At 44.6% G+C, this 18,462-nt stretch overlaps 1 long non-coding RNA gene across 1 annotated transcript in view; it reads right to left on the bottom strand.

Annotated features, from left to right (window-relative positions):
* The window catches only part of LOC137383698 (uncharacterized), a 69,128-nt gene extending 51,586 nt beyond the window's left edge, over positions 1–17,542 (bottom strand). Inside the window, exon 1 of the long non-coding RNA XR_010977439.1 lies at positions 17,349–17,542. This is a non-coding gene — a long non-coding RNA (uncharacterized lncRNA). The remainder of the gene's footprint in view (positions 1–17,348) is intronic.
* Between the last annotated feature and the right edge of the window lie 920 nt (positions 17,543–18,462).

Here is an 18,462-nt window from a genome sequence, read left to right as displayed (position 1 = left end):
CTGTTAATCTTTTCCATTTGGTGCAGTGTCAAATGTTGTGTTATTTCTACCCACTTTCACAATTTGAATCATTTGCAGGCAGATTAGGGGGCAAAAATAAATCACAAACCTCCATCAGTTGCCTGCAACTTTAATTTTCTGCCCCACTCCGACCTCTCTGTCCTCGGCCTCCTACACTATTCCAATAAGCTCAACAGAAGCTCAAGGAACAGCACCTCATCCTTCGCTTCAGCGCTTTACAGCCTTCCAGACTCAACAGGCTGAATTTTTAGTCCCTGATGGTGGCAGGCATAGGGGCCAGGGGCGGGGGTGGTGGTCGGTCATGGGGGGCACATAAATTCACGCCGCTGGTCGATGTGCCTGTTTGACAGCTGCATTCCACCCCTGGGCCATTTTTCCGGATGCGGGTTGGGAGTTTGGCACCAGGGCTAACCACCCACAAGAGGTGGGTAGCTATTTGGGCTTGTTCAAGGACTATTAAGACCTATTGTCAGAGGTTGACTGGAACTTTCTGTGAACAACCTTCCCGCCCAGCTGCCAATTGAAGCCCTTAACTGGGCAATTAATGCCTAATTAAAGGGCCTCATCCCACCGCTGCCACAATTAGCCATGCAGCAGGTGGCCCTGTCGCCACACGGGAAGCATGGCATGGGTGTGTGGGCTGCTTGCCAGCTCCGGGGCGGGGGCTCACTCATTAAAAGGAACTGAGTGCCTGAACGAGGTACCCGGCATCAGGAAGGGAGGGGCCCGCTGTGAGCCACTTCCTGCCCTTGCTACTGGCCGCCTTACACACCACCCCCCCCCCCCTCCCCTGCGACCCCCACCCCGCAAGACTATTCCCGCCCTGACCTACCTGTGGCCTGGGTCCAGCACTGCTCCTGGGCCTAGGGTGGGTGCTCCACCGGCACCAGCACCAGCTCCACGCTGGTGCTGCCAGCCACTGAATGGCCAGCAGCTCGCAGATCCGCCATGTCTTTGATCCCATGGAAGACCCGCTGCTGTCCAGTTAAGTGCCTAATAGGCACTAGATTCGGCAGGCCACCCACAGAAGAAGCAACGTGGGGTCCTTGGCGCCGCTTTTGCCAGATGTCAATAAAATCTCGGCCATGGAGCACCTTCAGAATTATTAAGCTCTTGTGGTCGTCACAGCAGCACTTGTTAGTAGTTTCAAAGAAGGAAATGGCTGAACATGTGTTGCCTTTGCGACCTTTACTTTAATCTATCTCTGGCCATTAGCATTCGCTATATTTTGGTTACTGACCAGATGTTCCTCTGGTGACGCAAACTAGCTCCAAGCAAAGCATTAAAATGCCTGTGGGATCACTAAACAGTTCAGACTACGCTGTTGCTTTTATGTTTCTAAGTGTTTACAAACAAAGTAAATCTCACCACAGTAGGTCCTGCGTCAATCTATCAACTACTCTGTTTAATGGAAGCAGCACTATCAGATTCTCTTAACTTGTGATAATGTGGCTATTGATTGTAAGAACATAAGAAAAAGGAGGAATAGGCCATTCAGCCCCTTGAACCTGCTCCACCTTTCAATAAGATCATGGCTGATCTGATTGTGGCCTTAACTCCATTTTCCTGCCTACCCCCCCGGAAAGGTTGACTTCCTTGTAGATCAAAATTCTGTCTCACTCAGCCTTGAATAAATTCAATGGCCCAGCCGCCACTGCTCTCTGGGGAAAAGAATTCCAAAGATTAACAACCCTCTGGGAGAAGAAATTCCCCCTCATCTATGTCTTAAACAGGAGACCCCTTATTTTAAACTGTGCCCCCTAGTTCTAAATACTGCCACAAGGGAAAACATCAGCAGGAATTTTACGCCCTCCACAGGAGTGGGCTGGCGGTGGGGGGTGGAGGTCATAACATTGAGTGGGGGGCAGGGGGTACTGTTCCCAACGCTTCCCACCCCTGCTGCAATTTTACCAGGGAGGGGTGGCGGCAAGAAGCAGCCCGCCCACCCCAGGCCAATCAAGACCCTTAAGCGGCCAATTAACTGCCACTTTAGGGCCTTCTCCAGCCGCCACAGGTATTTTACCAAAGGCAGGCAAGTGCCTTAGGCCCCAACCTGACGGCTTCCTTGTAGGCTGTGAGTGGTGGGGGGCCCTCCTGATCGGCAACCCTGTGCCCCACGGAGGGCCTCCCCCAAAGCCCCAACCGCCCCCACTGAAATAAAGACACCCCCGACCCAACCAACCCACTTTGCCTTGCTGGGGCCCGGCCAATTGTCCACAGTGAGGCTCCAAAACTTACCTCTCTTCCGGGGCTAATATCCATGGTCCTACTGGTCAGTTATTCTGTGATCTTGTCCTATCTACATCTTCTCCTTTGTTATCTCTTGCCCCACCCCCGCTTTACTTGCTTATAACCTTTTACATTTCTAATATTTGCCAGTTCTGAAGAAGGGTCACTGACCTGAAATGTTATCTCTGCTTCTCTCTCCACAGATGCTGCCAGACCTGCTGAGTATTTCCAGCATTTCTTGTTTTTATTTCAGATTTCCAGCATCCGCAGTATTTTGCTTTTATTTTAGTGTTTAATTCACTGCCACTTCTCTTCCAGGAATGCCTACCTTGAAGAAGTTGGGCGGCACAGTGGCGCAGTGGTTAGCACTGCAGCCTCACAGCTCCAGGGACCCGGGTTCAATTCTGGGTACTGCCTGGGCAGAGTTTGCAAGTTCTCCCTGTGACTGCGTGGGTTATCGCCGGGTGCTCCGGTTTCCTCCCACAGCCAAAAGACTTGCAGGTGATAGGTAAATTGGCTATTGTAAATTGCCCCTAGTGTAGATAGGTGGTAGGGAATATGGGATTACTGTAGGGTTAGTATAAATGGGTGGTTGTTGGTCGGCACAGACTCGGTGGGCCGAAGAGCCTGTTTCAGTGCTGTATCGCTAAATAAAATAAAAAGTTCTGCTCTTCTCTCCAACAGGATTTTTGTTTGTCTCTTTTACCTTGTTCACCTTCATTGCTTTCTATTTCCCTCCTGGTGTTTGATAAACTGTCTACCAAAATTCATACCTCTGGTCAGCTATTCTATGATCTTGTCCTATCTACACCTTCTCCTTTGTTATCTCTTGCCCCACCCCCGCTTTACTTGCTTATAACCTTTTACATTTCTAATATTTGCCAGTTCTGAAGAAGGGTCACTGACCTGAAACATTAACTCTGCTTCTCTCTCCACAGATGCTGCCAGACCTGCTGAGTATTTCCAGCGTTTCTTGTTTTTATTCCATGGTCCTACTTTTGGCTGGGTGCAGTCCCAGCAGTGGCCACTGCTCCCTGTGGCGCTGCTTGGGGACTGAGAGTTGCCAGCCCGCTGATTAGCCGTCAGCTCTTGATCCAATTAAGGGCCTGGGGAGCGTAAAATCCTGTCCTGCCTCTCCAGGCTCGGCGGCAGGCTCACCCCCAACATTTTGGCCGGTGGGCAGGGCTTCCCACCCAACTTAAAATTCCGGCCATCCTCTCAGCATCTACCCTCTCAAGCCCCCTCAGAATTTTACATGTTGCAGTAAAATCATCTCTCATTCTTCTAAACTCCAATGAATACAGGCCCAGAGTGCTCAACCTTTCCTCATAAGACAAACCCTTCATCCCAGGAATCAACCTAGTGAACCTTCTCCGAACTATTTGCAATGCAAGTATATCCCTCCTTAAGTAAGGAGACAAAAACTGTACACAGTACTCTAGGTGCGGTCTCAGCAATGCCCTGTACAGTTGAGGCAAGACTTCTCTCCTTTTATACTCCATCCCCCTTTGCAATAAAGGCCAACATTGCATTTGCCTTCCTAATTACTTGCTGCACCTGCATGCTGACTTTTTGTGGTTCATGTACAAGGACACCCGATCCCTCTGTACCGCAGCGTTCTGCAGTCTCTGTCCATTTAAATAATATTCTGCTTTTCTATTCTTCCTGCCAAAGTGGACAACCTCACATTTTCCCACATTATTGGCACGTTGGCTCCTGATTGGTCAATGCCACGATCTTAAAATTTGCATCCTTGTTTTCAAATCTCTCCATGGCCTCGCACCCCACCCCCTGCCTTCACTGTAACTTCCTCCAGCCCTACAACCCTTTGAGATCTCTGAGGTGCTTCAATTCTGGCCTCTTCCACATTCCATATTTTAGTCACTCCACCATCGGTGGCCGTTCTATCAGCTGCCTTGGCCCTAAGCTCCAGAATCTCTCCTTAAACCTCTCTGCCTCTCTATCTCTCACTCCTCCTTTAAGATGCTCCTTAAAATCTACGTTTTTGACCAACCATTTGGCCATCTGTCCTGATATCTCCATCTGCGGCTCAGTGTTAACATCCTTGGGACATTTAAAATTAATAACGCTATATAAATGCAAGTCTCTGTGCCCAAGGGGTCTGGTGAGTTTGGATAGCGATTTCTGTAGCTATGAAATTATCTTATTCCGCAATTCTTTTGACAGACACCTGGGGCTGGATTTTTAGGCCCTGATTGTGGGGAGGGGGTGGCGAGTGAGCACGGAAGCAGGCAGGCATGGAATTTCGTGTCACCAGCCGGCATGTCAGTTTGTCGGCACCATCAAGCCCTCGGGCCATTTTCCCAGAGGCGGGAATGGGGGAATGGCAGGGCTACCACCCGGAAGCAGCATAACTGAAGGCGAATTAAAGCTTATTGTTAAAGGCCGACTGGAATTTTCCACTCAGCCTCTAGGCACCCAGAAGCATCAGGGACCAGGCCAGATGCAGGGTGGCGGCCTCTCGGCAGCAGACCAGGGGTCAGCGCTCCACGCAGGCTTTGAGACCCTCCCTGCCGACCTGGCTTCAGCTGTGGCTGCAGGCCGCCATGTGAAGGGCCATCCGTCCATAATGGTAGCCCAGCTGCTGAGGGGATTTTCTAGTTTGAAAGTGAAAACGTTTGGGGAGTGACGCCGTCATCTTGAGGCGCCCTCCCTCTCACGCTTACCTGGAAAGGAAAGCTTCTGCTTTATCAGTGCTGCAGGCCTGCTATTAGCCCTCCAGCTTCGAGAGCCCACCTGCCATCCTTAATTGGACAGTGAGCCCACCCTCCGGCCACTAACTGGCCAATTTGGGGAAAATCCCTGCCGGGTGACTGTTTCCCACACAGTGCAGGCTTCTGACCCTCATCTGACTCCAAATTCAGAGTCCTGAAGCCCACGGGAAAAATCCTGCCTCTGGACTTATATCTGTTTCTGACCACGTGAAACCACCACCAGATTTTAACCCCATTCCCGGCCCCTGAAGGTAGCACAGGACAGAGTACACTTGGATGCCATTATCAGAGAGGAGGAGCGTTGCAGATGGAATATTTAAGGAGGATGCAGCCCACCAGATATTTCCCACCCCACAGAATATGCAGGTCAGCCCTCACAGGTCTCCTCGGTGAGTGCTGCAATGGGAATCAGAGTACATCTCTGGCACAGTGGCGCAGTGGTTAGCACCGCAGCCTCACAGCTCCAGGGACCCGGGTTCGATTCCGGGTACTGCCTGTGTGGAGTTTGCAAGTTCTCCCTGTGTCTGCGTGGGTTTTCTCCGGGTGCTCCGGTTTCCTCCCACAAGCCAAAAGACTTGCAGGTTGATAGGTAAATTGGCCATTATAAATTGTCACTAGTATAGGTAGGTGGTAGGGAAATATAGGGACAGGTGGGGATGTTTGGTAGGAATATGGGATTAGTGTAGGATTAGTATAAATGGGTGGTTGATGTTCGGCACAGACTCGGTGGGCCGAAGGGCCTGTTTCAGTGCTGTATCTCTAATCTAATCTAATCTAATCTCATCAGCCAGGTTTTCTCATCTGTATAACATGGTCTGTCTTTGACACCACCACCATACCTCGGGTTTGCCAACACTCCAGGATTATCCTGGAGTCTCCATCAATTAAAGCCCACTCTCCCAGACACTGCTGCGAGCAACTCAGGAGAAAAATCATAGAGGCAATAAAAAAGTTGTATTTTTAATTCTCTTTGAACACTTTCATATTTATTAGTTGTACTAATATTGGACATGAGGAAAAGGGGCTGTTTGCCTGACTGTCAGGTAATAGCAGAAGTGTGGCGCGGGTTGGGGGGAAGATCATGTCATGACATCTCCAGAAAATGTCCAACCAGAGTTAGTAACCCTTGCCGACCTTCCCTCCCCCCACTTTCTAATAAAGGAACATTTCACCAACCCACTACCCATCCCACAATATGACATCAGCACTCTTTGCTCCTACGTTTTTTTAATTTGTTCTTGGGATGTGGGCCTCACTGGCAAAGCCTCCATTTATTGCCCCTCCCTAAGTACCCTTGAGAAGGTGGCGGTGAGCTGCCTTCTTGACAATTGAGTGGCTTGTTAGGCCATTTCAGAGGTCAATTAAGAGTCAACCACATTGCTGTGGGTCTGCAGCCACATTTAGGCCAGACTGGGTAAGGACGGCAGATTTCCTTCCTTAAAGAATATCAGTGAACCAAAGGATTTTTACAACAATCCTGTAGTTTCATGGTCACCATTAATGGTACTGGCATTTTATTCCAGATTTATTTAGTTAACTGAGTTTTAATTCCATAGTTGCTGTCATGTTTTAACTCATGTTTCTGGATTATTAACCCAGGCCTCTGATTTACTAAAGAAAAGCAATTAGCATCACCTACCAAATAGAATATCTCCAAAGCTCCTCCTTCCCCTTTGGCTTACAAGAGGAAAGGGCACCATCCCAGCAAGAATGTCGAATAGCGCCTATGAAAAAGGCCCATTACACCAACCAATCCCATGTATTTTAATGGTAAGAGGGTTGGATCCAATTTTTCAAACATTCTCACAGTCCACCAGATTGTATCTGGAAACACCCATGCTTTTATACTCCATGGCCTAGAAATTCAATGGCACCATGCTCATCTTTCAGATATAAAACGGTCACCTAAGCATCCAATATGGCGGGCGGAGCATATTGGTGCATTAAATTCTGGAGGTGTACCAACTGTCATATTGGTAAAGGCAGAAAAAGAGGCACCCAGGACCCATACAGGCTTTAGGCCCTTTGCATATGAAAATATCGGGCATAACGCCTGTTTGAGGCCATCTTTGCTAAATTGGGCCACATGAATGCAACTGACAATGACAACAGCAGGAAATTAAAATCCTCTTCACCGGCAACATGCCTGGGGATGGCCAGCGGGTGTCTGCAGCTCACTGGTGTCATGTAATTGAGGCCTGAGGCCCAATATTGGGTGTACCTTGGGCCTACCTGTTCCAGCACAGGGATTTTTCCAGCATGAACCAAGGTCTAGGCCAATAGATTGTTGCTGACTAAAACATCTGATCATTTTTCACATTGCACTACAAATCAAACCAAGAGCAATTATTGACTGTGTTTGTTGTTTTGTCTTTATGGCTGTAACTTCAATACGCTCCTTCAAAGGCGGGGGTAGATGAGGAGTTTCTTTTATGCACCATTGTTCTGGTCTGGAAGCAGATTCTATAGTCACATTCAAAAATTAATTGGATATATAATTGTAAAGGAAAAGTTGCAGGGTTGTGGGGAAAGAGCAGGGGAGTGGAACTAATTGGATAGCTCTTTCAAAGAGCCAGAACAGGCAAGATTGACCGAATGGCCTCCTTCTCTAAGATTCTATGATTCTAAATAGACATGCAAATGCTACAATCATCCTTGACACTCATCACTGCACCATCTCAAATACATGGAATGACTTGGCAGTATTAGCAGCAAAAGTTATTTATGTGGCACTTCCACATCTTCTAGAAGTTGTCCTTATAACCAAAAGGTTGCAAGTTAGGAACAAATAACTGATTGAATGTTAGTCTTTGAGGATGCTGCTGAATTTTTTGCATGGAATAAAAACATAACTGGGCATGGATGGGAATAGTGTAGTATCACAGGCCACTCCACTCAAGAATTCACTTTATGACAGAACGATGTGATGTTTATACACACTATTTGTCACAAGGTGAAGTCCTAAGATCAACAAGGAAACACCCAGTGCAGACCAACCAGGCACTTCCCCCAGGAAGAGAATATACTGACAGCTAGTTACCACAGACTGCTCCTCTACACTGGCCAGCAGATGGTCACACCGTATCAAAGGCTTGAGGAAGATCTCAAGCCCATTTTCTTAGGAAAAAGAAGACACATGATGTGGTGAAAATGCTCAAAGAGGAGAAAATCAGAATTACAATACACTAGTCCAAAACCAGAGGCCATAAATATAAGATAAATATAAGACAGTCACCAATAAATCTAATAGGCTATTCAGGAGGAACTTCTTTCCCAGAGAGTGATTAGAATGTGAACTTGGCACCACATGGACTAGTTGCGGCGACTAGCATAACACATTAGAGGGGGGGTTGGGTATGTACCTGCGGGAGAAAGGAACAGAAGGATATGTTGATGGGATGAGATGAAGAATATTAATGAAAATACATGGCTTTTTGTATAGATGTGTTAGGAGTTGAATAGGGAAACGTGTCCGTACAACCTCCTATGGGGTCTTCCTTCAGTTGATCTAGAGAGACAGGTCATGTACCTAAAATTACTAGACAAAAAGTGCAATACATTTTATAGAGTTGATTAATATTCATTTGATAAGTTAGCTAATTACAAAGGACAACTTGCTGTAATGCAGAATCTTCAGAACCAGTTTCTGAAGTATTCCGTATAATCAATACATAACACAGTGGTTAAGATCTGGAATGCATTGCCTGAAAGGATAATGGTGGCAGATTCAATCCTGGCTTTCAAAAAGGAATTGGCTAAGCACCCGAAGGGAAAACAAATTGCAGGGCTGCAGGAAAAGGAGTGGGACTAGCTAAATTGCTCTTGCAGAGAGAGCCAGCACAAATCTGACAGGCTGAATGGCCTCCTTCTGTGCTGTAACCATTCTATGTTTCTATGATTATGTGGGTGGTAAGGAGCATAAACGTCAGCATGAACCAGTTGGGCTGAATGGCCTGTTTCTGTGCTGTAAACTATACATAATTAATAAATGGTATACTGATGTATTGAGTTAATTTATTTAAAGTTGTATACAGGCCTGCCACTTAGTTTGCCAGTGGGCTGCAGTTGTAGTTGGCAAGAGGTGAATAAGGATAGGTTTCTAACACTGTTTCTAACAGTGTTTCTTCAGCAAAAGTAAGTCAACTATTTTCTAATAAGGCTGTGATTTAGAACGAGTCACTAAGTTGTTGCAAGATCTCATCCGTGTAACTTGGCATTGATTTTTACCCATTTGCCCACTTTGAGCTAGCTACAGACACATCTGACTGCAGTGATAAAATTAAATCATTAGCAAGTGATGCAGGAATCAAATGTGTGAAGTAGCTGGGAAATGGCAACAAAACAGCCTAGGATTGGAGAGTAAAATGAACAAGGAACTACTGAAGCAATTGGAACTGAACATTTATTCATTTATGGCCATTTTGGTGGTGGGTGGGTGGAATTGATCATCTGTGCCAGGGAATTAAACACTTTCTAGTATCCACAGGACATATAAACCACAGCCAGTATTTAGTTGCGTGCAACTCAGTTTAGTCTGCTTGAATAATGCTGATGTGCTTTCACTGCCAGTTATCCCTCACTTACTGTGTGCTTCATTGTTGGAGGTCCCTCATAGCAACACAGCCAAAATCAGGAACTGACTAGAGGAGTGGGGTGGGGAACAATCAGCGAATGTCAGCCACTCCATTGGTAATCCTGTGCACTTTGCTATGGTTCCGCAACAGGCATCATTCTCAGGGGTGGATTAAAATGCCATCAGGGTCCCATATACATCACAGGACACCAATTTACATTTATTAATGAGGCTCCTGCTGAAGTCTGGTCGGAGCCTCATTCACCATCATAACCAGCGGCACTAAAATGCGGAAAAGACAGGAAGGAGATCTCTTTCATTTTAATAGCTCTGTCCACTCCTTTCCGGCTGGTTGCAGAGAGTTATCACTCCCCCTTTTAATTCCCATCTTGTTAACAGTGATCAGCAACACATTGTTTCTGTTCTTAGCCTCAGGTATCATCACATCAGATGAGTAAAATCTGACAGAATAAAGCAACTGCTTTAGAATGTTTAGCAAGGAGTAACCTAGACAACAATAACAAACCTGAAACATACTCTAAATAACTTAGAACTTGGGTTGGCAGGGGGGTGGAGGAGGCTTCGAGAACTACCAAGTGAGGCTGGCAAATGAAAAGATGCAGATGTTCTGCAATGCACGCTTGCCCTTGTAGCCAGGGGTCGCAGGAGCATGACTTGCCTGAAAGCTCCTCAATATGGTCACAAACAATCTTCCTTCAAGGAGTCACTAGTCCAATTATACCTCGGTAGTATTCTGTATTATTACTAAGGTCTCACTACTAGCTTTATAATAGCTTATAAGAATTGTTTTGGCTTGTGGCCTGTTGGACTGACAATGAAATCTGTAATCTTTTAAAACTCCTCTGTGGAATGTTAACTGACACACTGCCAAAGCAAGAGGTCAAAAATGACATTTTCATGAGTCAAGTTTGTTTGGGAAAAATGTCCCTTATGCAATTATTCCACACCCTTTTTTGGTCAAGACTTCTTTAAATGTTCATTTTACAACTATTCAAATAGAGACATTAACCTATAAATGGGAGGGGGAGGGGAAGGGAATTTTTTTTTTTGTCTGGACTATAGCTTTGAGGAACTTTCCATTCAAATGGCGCTGATGTTATCTTGAGAATCCCAGCATGGATACTTGGTGCTCTTGATGGGGAACAGTTAATCATTTAATTCAGCAATTAATCAAGTTCCATAACAGTACAGGAAGGAACTTTGCTTTATTTTAGTAACCTTCTTGGAGTCAACAGAAGTGAAAATTTGAACAGCAGACGTTAAGCAAAAGACAACATTGGAACTCCCATAAACGGTGAGCCAAAAATTTATTCCAAAATATTCTACTCAGGACCTCGCGTCTTGCCCAACATGAGTCCACTATTGTTTTTAAAAAGACAAGCCTCTGGTGTTTCCTTCGCCTACACTACCTCTCCGCTGGCAACCCTTTCTTTGAGACAAAAATCCGGAGAAAGATAGACAGTCAAAGTATACAACAGGGAAAAGCTCCAGGAAAAAAAAATAGGCCTGGACATTCATTCAGACCAGGTTTCAGGTTCCTTTCTCTCTGGCACTTTTAAGACAATGAATAATATCAGTGCAGGGGTTGCAACTCTGGTTGGGTGTATTCCTGGTGGGTTCATCACATGACCCTCCTGCATCAAACTATCCCAGCCCCACACACCCATCATTGGTCCATCCTTTGGGTGCACTGCTTTCCTAACAGCAATGGGAAAGCGAGCAGATGCTTTGTTACCAATTATGATTAATCCTGACTGTCAGCCAAACTGTCTTGCCAATATTTTTATAACTAATAAATGAAAATGTTCAAAGAAAATGAAATCAATAACATTTTTTTCATGCCCCTGTGATTTTTCTCCAGGGTTGCATGTAGCCATGTCCTGGAGATTAATTTTCACTTCCTGGAGACTCCATAACATTCCTGGAGGGATGGTAACTACACACACAGGATATTTTCCATATCAAGTGGACGGGCATGCAGGATATTATTCAGGACATGGAAATAGTAGACAATTCTGGTACACTGAACCATCATTTTTTCCCAATAATAAAATTAGAAGCAGTGACTATGAAGCACAATGGCCCCAACAAATGCAGTCATCAATATTCAGAACTTTTCATACATCCGCAGGTCTGGTTATTTCCCAGAAACCAGGACCAACAAACTGGATCAACCCAGTGCAAGCATGGACATGCCACAATCCACTCTTCCTGATAATCCTGGAATCATAGAAAGTTTAAGGCACAGAAAGAGGCCACTTGGCCCATCGTGTCTGTGCCGGCCGAAAAACGATCCACCTATTCTAATCCCAACTTCCAGCATTTGGTCCTTAGCTCTGCAGATTACGGCACTTGAGGTGCAAATCCAGACTCCTTTTGAATGAGTTGAGGGTTTCTGCCTCAACTATCCTTTCAGGCAGTGAGTTCCAGACCCCCACCACCCTCTGGGTGAAAAAGTTTTTCTGCATCTCCCCTCTAATTTTTCTACCAATCATGCCCCCTCGTCACTGACTTCTCTGCTAAGGTGAATAGACCCTTCAACTCCACTCTATCCCGGCCCGTGCAATCCTTTCTGTAATGAGGTGACCAGAACTGCACACAGTACTCAAGCTGTGGCCTCACCATGAGTTATACAGTTCCAGTATAACCTCCCTGCTCTTATACTATATATCTCAACTGACAAAGGAAAGGATTCCATATGCCTTCTTAACCACCTTATCGACCTGTCCTGCTACCTTCAGGGATCTGTGGACATTCACTCCAAGGTCCCTCACTTCCTCTGCACTTCTCAATATTTTCCCATTAATCGTGTATTCCTTTGCCTTGTTTGACCTCCCCAAATGCATCACCTCACACTTCTCCGAGTTGAATTCCATTTGCCACTTTTCTGCCCATCTGACCAGACCATCAATATCTTCCTGCAGCCTACAGCTATCCTCCACACGGCCAATCTTTACGTCGTCTGCAAACTTCTTGATCATGCCCCTTACATTTACGTCCAAATCGTTAATATATACCACAAAAAGCAGGGTACCCAGTACTGAGCCCTGCAGAACACCACCGGAAACAGCCCTCCTAAAACACCAGTCAACAATTACCCTTAGTTTCCTGCCACTGAGCCAATTTTGTATTCACCTTGCTGCATTTCCCTGGATCCCATGGGATTTTATTTTTAATTTTTTTTAACCAGTCTGCCGTATGCCTTGTCAAAAGCCTTGCTAAGATCCATGTAGACCTCATCAACTGCACTACTCTCATCTATCTTCCTTGTTACTTCTTCAAAAATTCGAACAAGTTGGTCAAACAAGATCTTCCTTTAACAAATCCACACTGACTATCCTTGATTAACCTGTGCCTTTCTAAGTGACAGTTTATCCTGTCTCTCAAAATAGATTCCAATAATTTGCCCACTACTGAGGTTAGACTGACTGGCCTGTAATTATTCAGTCTATCCCTTGCTCCCTTTTTAAACAGAGGTACAATGTTAGCAGTTCTCCAATCCTCCATCACCGCACCTGTATCCAGTGAGGACTGGAAAATGATGGTCAGACCTTCTGCTATTTCCTCTCTTGCTTCTTTTAACAGCCAAGGGTACATTTCATCTGGCCTTGGTGATTTGTCAACTTTCAAGGATACCAATCTTATTAATACTTCCTCTCTTCCTATGTTTATCACATCCAATACTTCACACTCTGCCTCCTTAAATACAATATCTACATCGTCCCCCTCTTTTGTGAAGATGGACGCAAAGTACTCATTAAGGACCATACCAACATCTTCCGCCCCTACACATAGGTTACCTTTTTGGTCTTTTATGGGCCCTATTCTCTCCTTTGTTATCCTCTTGCTGTTAATGTATTGATAAAACATCTTTGTTAGAATCAGAATACATAGTGGCTTCAGACAATATGTGCGGGCATATACTTGAATAAAATTAAATCGAAGTGTTTTCAATTGATTACGTTGTTTTTTTTTTTAAAAAAGAGCTCATTTCCAGAGAACCAGGCGAGACCCAACATCAGAAAGAACACAGCCAGCTGTGCAGCTGTCACATGTTTCCAAGGAACACATTGTATTCAATGAAGAAGATTTAGTTGAGGACATTTTAACCAAACTCACCAGTTGGGAAACTCATGGGATTGCTGGAATGCTCTGTCCAATATTGATTTCAATGATTTCAATAAAAACAGGCAAGAGTGTAAAATCAGCTGCGCTCGATCCTCTCAGTTTCTCAACTGGTAGGTGGATTAGGTTAAAATTGGCGCCAAACATTACTTCCAAAAGTAATCCATCGTATACAAAGTGTTTTGAGTTGTTTCGAAGAGATTTGCTAATTGGAACTCTTTCTTTTGAACTAGTTTGAAGAAGATTCAAATTGGAATGGGGAACAGCTGGCTTTTCCTGTCTGTATTTAAAACCGCTCAGTTCCATGGATGCAGATCAGCGAGCTGTTGAGTGTGACGTGTTACATTAATTAAATGCTGGTGCAATGGGATACAATGAAGAGCAGGTGCCTCAGTAGAAGAGAATATGGTGCTGGTTTCATTTTTCAAGGGGTTTCAATCAATGCTATTCAGTTCTACAAATGTAATAATTGCGCCTTAACTAAATGACTGCACAATACAACGACCAGTACAGGAGTACATGTTGTTCAGTACCAATTCATGAAGAGAACTTTAGTCAGTGACGTTGGTTGAGTTTAACCAGCACACTGTAATCTTTTCCATGTGCCAGGATATAAATTCCTACCACATGATCTTAATGCTGCAATCAGCTATAAAGTAGAGGCCGAACTGCAATCATGAATACTTAATTAATACTCTTTTGACGTTCTGTGAAGTGAAATCCTGGGAGAGCTTTCAAAAAAATAGGTTTTGGAGTGCCAGCTATTTGCACCAGTCAGGAAACAATGGAAACTAATTCTGAAACCAGATGTGGCACTAAAGTGACACTAATTGTTCAGTTAGGAGCCTCAAGGTTTCTTGTGATATGCATTGCAGCAAACACACAAAGAATAGCTGCAAAGGGCAGGCTGTAGGCTGACATTGAAGATGTTTCTCCCCCTCCCCCCTCACTTCCACCACATATCTTCCTTCCTTTCGGAATGGGAGAAGGAGCATTAATGGATATTTTCCCCACGACTTTGATGCAAATGTTACAGAGATCTACATGGCATGGACAGCACAGGAACAGGGCATTCGGCCCAGCTGGTCCTTGTTGGTGTTTATGCTCCACATGGAACCTCCTCCCACCCCTCTCCAACTCACCCTATCAGTATATCCTTCTATTTTCTTCTCTCTGATGTGCTTATCTGGCTTCCCCTTAAATACATCTACGCTATTTGCCTCAACTACTCCCTGTGGTAGCACATTCCATTGGCGGCCTTGCCTTCACAGAGTCATAGAGTCATTTACGGCACAGAAGGAGGCCATTTGGCCCATCAAGTCCATGCCAGCTCTCCACGGAGTTATGCAGTTAGTCCCACTCCCCCACTCAATCTCCGTCGAATTCCCTCATGTTCTCCAAATCATGCTCCCCTCCAGAATGCTCAGCTGTGGAATTGTAACATCACACTGAATTGCCCTTGTATGTAGCAACATAATAAATGCATTAAACAAAGAATATGTTTACCATTTCAATAGATGAAGCAACCTGAATAATTCTCTTCCCCTCTCCTTCAGTATTTTGTTATATTAAACACTGATAGCATCGTGCAATAAACATGTTGGTAACAGATCAAGTAAAGTCTCTAATCTCAGCTTCTCTTTTCACCCACCTACACTGGGGTCTGGGAAATACAAACATACATAGGAACATACGAATTAGGAGTAGGAGTAGCTCACTCAGCCCCTCGAGCCTGCTCTGCCAATCAACAAGACCATGGCTGATCTGATTGTAACCTCAACTCCACATTTTCGTCTCTCCCGATAACTTTCCACCCCCTTGCTTATCAAGAATCTATCTATCTTTACCTTAAAAATGTTCAAAGACTCTGTTTCCACTGTCTTTTGAGGAAGAGAGTTCCAAAGACTCACGGCCCTCTGAGAGAAAAAATTTCTCCTCATCTCTGTCTTAAATGGGCGACCCCTTATTTTTAAACAGTGAACCTCATTCTAGATTCTCCCACAAAGAGAAACATCCTCTCCACATCCACCCTGTCAAATCCCCTCAGGATCTTATATGTTTCACTCAAGTCACCTTTTACTCTTCTAAACTCCAGCTGATACAAGCCTAGCCTGTCCAACCTTTCCTCATAAGACAACATGCCCATTTCAGGTATTAGTCTAGTAAACCTTCTCTGAACTGCTTCCAACGCATTTACATCTTTCCTTAAATAAGGAGACCAATACTGTACACAGTACTCCAGGTGTGATCTCACTAATGCCCTGTATAACTGAAGCATAACCTCCCTGCTTTTGTATTCAATTCCCCTCACAAATCATCATCAGTTCATTCGCTGTCCAGTTCATATAGTATCTACTGTGTTCAGAGAGCTTTACGCTACAGTGTTCCCTTGGATACTTAAAATTTCAAATTATGACACAGTATACTATTGTGCATCATTTGTAATAAATGCTCTGAAGCCAATAAATCATGCAGTTTATGCCAAATCCATGCTGCTCATTAAACAGCTGTGATACAGTTGTGTAGTAGCGTAACTTACAGAACATCTGTGGAAATGCTGGCTGAGCTGCAAAAACCATTAATATAAGGTGGCAAATTATGGTAATCAGATCAAAGCTAGATGAATATAAAGTTTTCTTATTGCCTCTCCCATAGTTGACAAAATTTAAAGTATCCCATATGAGTCTCCTTGTGCTTTGATAATATGAGAAGATTATGATTTATTACACATGGTTCAACACAGTCTTGTGGTTTCCGCTGAAATTCTAAGTAGCAGCTTGTTTTCTGGCTTAACTTGAACTTTTTCGTAATAGTGTTGCATTCTTTCAGCTATTGTCTTGTTTTTGACCTTCAGGTGGCGGTTCAGAGATTTCCAAAATTTGGTTACACACACATAATAAACTAAATTGGCAGACATAACAACTGCTGTGCTTGCACAGTTTTGCCCACATTCACTGGTTAGGTTTGCACATTGGCGCGAACCATTCAGGGGAAACTGCAGCCCACTCCTCACTAGAAAGAGCCATGAACAGAAGTGAGTGAGGTAGAAAATTGACAAAAATAAAGAAAAAAGATATGTCAAAGCCAAGGATTACTGTACAGCAGGTAATACTCTGTTTAAACAGCTATTGTTCAAAGGGAAACTCCTGTGATTTGGTGGACCAGGAGTCGAGAAGTTACAACAGCCCTGAAACAAACCTTTTCCTCAAATGTGACTTGGCACACATCACAAATTCCTGTCAACCAGGTCTCGTGATCAGCTACAGAACAAACCATATACCAGATACGTATTAATAACTTGTTTGCAGAAAGGTGATTGAAAGGTTACAGCTTCACAAAGGGGTATTTGCTACAAAAATGACAGTACTGACTACCTTTGTCACAGTACTATGAATTCACTGGTTGTATCCTGACAAACACCTGTAATGTGCCTTTCTTCCATGTAATGGCAACTCCTGCCTTGCCATCAAACACCTGGGAAGTTGAAGTCCTCAATCTAATGCGTTTTCCCTATTTTGCAGAGTACAGTTAAATCTTGATTAAACATATAATCAGTTGCATGTCGATCAGGATTTCTATACATCATTGATTATACTTTAAACTTTGCACTTTAACTAATCAGTCATTCATTCAGCATTTCTTACCTGCCTCCTTACTCTGACAATCTTCAGTCTTTTTAAATCAAATTTGGCATCACCTATTCACTATTTTCTGATTTAACTCCTCTTCTATGCTATCCTTCTTAATGTTGGTGGTGTCATCAATACAGTCTTGGCTCCTCCTTTATGCCTTTTTTTAGAAAAACAGCATTCAGAAGGATTTTCCTCTGAAGTTACATTGGTTTTCTGGGCGGGTACAGACCGACCTCCTGTTGGATCTCCATCCATTTATAGGCCTGCATTGGTCATCTGCTGTCACTTCAGTCAGACATTGGAACAGCCCACACATAGCAGAGATCGTCGTAACCAAGTAAGTTTTCTTCTTCTTCTTAGGCAGTCCTGCGGGATCGAGGATGTCTTGTTTCCACTCCGCTTCAGTGAGTTCTAAGGTGGCTGACAAGTCTGACATGCAATCTGCAGACTCTACCACATGTGTGGCAGGTGGTGTTTTAAGGATTGAGTAGATGAGCTGCTTGGGGGCTGTGCACTCCATCTGTTGCCTGGACCTGACCTCCGTGTGTCCCGTTGAAGTCTCGAGGAGCTCGGTGCCTCTCCAAATGCTCCTTCTCCATTTTGGGCGGTCGTGGACCAGAGATTTCCATGAATCAGTGGGGATGTTGGATCTCTTCAGGGATTTTTGGAAAATATCCCTAAAGTGTTTCCTCTGTCCTCCTGGGAGTCTCTTACCGTAATGAATTTCGGAGTAGAGCAGTTGTTTCGGAAGCCAGGTTTCAGGCATGCGAGTGATGTGGCCCGCCCAGTGAAGCTGGTTTTGGGTGATTGGTGCCTCACTGCTAGAAATGTTGGCTTGGGAGAGGATCTAACATTAGACTGCCTAACCTACCAATGAATTTGAAGGATTTTGTGCAGACAGCATTGGTGGTATTTCTCCAATGCCTTGAGGTGCCTGATATAGATTTTCCAAGTCTTCGAAGCTATAGGAGCATGGGGATCATTGCTGCCTGGTAAACCATGACCTCAATCCTGGGTTTGAGATCCTGGTCCTCAAATACTCTTTCCTCAGTCAGCCAAAAGCTGAGCTGGCACATTGGAGATAGTGATGGATTTCATAATCTATGTCTGCCTTTGTTGAGAGGAA

This window comes from Heterodontus francisci, chromosome 24 (assembly GCF_036365525.1).
Source record: "Heterodontus francisci isolate sHetFra1 chromosome 24, sHetFra1.hap1, whole genome shotgun sequence".
Taxonomy (NCBI): domain Eukaryota; kingdom Metazoa; phylum Chordata; class Chondrichthyes; order Heterodontiformes; family Heterodontidae; genus Heterodontus; species Heterodontus francisci.
The sequence above is the reverse complement of the archived record's forward strand: the minus strand, read 5'-3'. Positions and strand labels throughout refer to the sequence as shown.